The sequence below is a fragment of the Danio aesculapii genome, chromosome 14, assembly GCF_903798145.1.
Source record: "Danio aesculapii chromosome 14, fDanAes4.1, whole genome shotgun sequence".
Taxonomy (NCBI): Eukaryota; Metazoa; Chordata; class Actinopteri; order Cypriniformes; family Danionidae; genus Danio; species Danio aesculapii.
In genome coordinates this window covers 55,425,783-55,427,177 of record NC_079448.1, presented here as the reverse complement: position 1 = coordinate 55,427,177, position 1,395 = coordinate 55,425,783, and positions in this window count along the sequence as shown.

Below are 1,395 nucleotides of genomic sequence, written 5' to 3'. Positions count from 1 at the left end.
AACTTTTAATAGATAGCCCTGCTGAAAAAAACAGCCTAAACCAGCCTAGGCTGATTGGCTGGTTTTAGCTGTTTGGCCAGGCTGGTTTTAGAGGGGTTTTGGCCATTTCCAGCCTGGTCTTAGCTGGTCAGGCTGGGAGATGACCAGCTAAAACCAGCTTGACCAGCTTGGCCAGGCTGGGAGCCCAGCCAAAACCAGCTATGTCCAGCTTAAACCAGGCTGGTCAAGCCGGTTTTAGCTGGTCATTTTCCAGCCTGACCAGCTAAGACCAGGCTGGAAATGACTGGAAACCAGCCTGGAAATGGCCAAAACCCCTCTAAAACCAGGCTGGTCAACCAACTAAAACCAGCCAGCTTAGGCTGGTTTAAGCTGGTTTTTCAGTAGGGAGAGGAAGTCTTCGGCTATGGCTATTATTAATCAGAAATTGACTTAGGAAATGCAGTCTTGAACTTACAAACAGTCGGCAGATACCGTAGAACAGATGTAACACATTGATCCAGTTTAGTTTTCAGACACACTCATGTAAAGTCATATTTAACTCGTTTAGTTTTGCCTTCATTTATTTTGTTTTCAGTCGTGACATAAAGCACGAGACATCAAGAGATGATTTATTAACACACGTTTTTAAACATAATAGTTTAACTCATTTCTAATATCTCCTTTTTTATCTCCCCCATGATGACAGTCAGTGCATAGGATTTTACTAGTTATTTAGCAAGATAGTATTCAGACAAAGTCCCTTTAAGTATTCTAGAGTCTTTGATTCGGATTAAAGTGTCATTTAAAGACTTAACTAGGTTATGTTAACTAGGAAAGTTGAAATAATTAGTCAAGTTATTGTAGAAGTGGTTTATTGTGCAGACAATAAAAAATACACAGTAAATATTTCTTAAAGGAGGCTAATAACACTGACTTAAAACTGTTTTGTTTTGAAATTGTTTACTATGGTCAGCTAAATAAATAAATAAATAAATAAATAAATACGGAGTGTAGTGTGATTGAGCTGTAGGAGCGCGCCCTCTACTGGAGGAACTGAACACAGCACACAGCCGAGGCAAAGTCTAGATGGGATACAGCTGCGGATACTCACGTCAATGTAACATAATTTATGTGACAGTGTACAGCAATAATTAATATTTTAAACTACTGTGAGTGGTGGGTTTACGGTTGGGACAGGAGTAGACGTTAATAAAATACAATTTAATGTGTAATTTAATCAATTTTATGAATAATACTCGGTATAATTGCAGATTTTACTTTACAGTGATGGGTTGCGGTAGAGTTAAACGTTAATAAAATACAATTAATAGATAATTTAATAAATAGAATGAATAATAATTCTCTTTAACTTCGGGACGCAGCTGTATCTCTTCTAGCAACATTGCCGCCGATCCT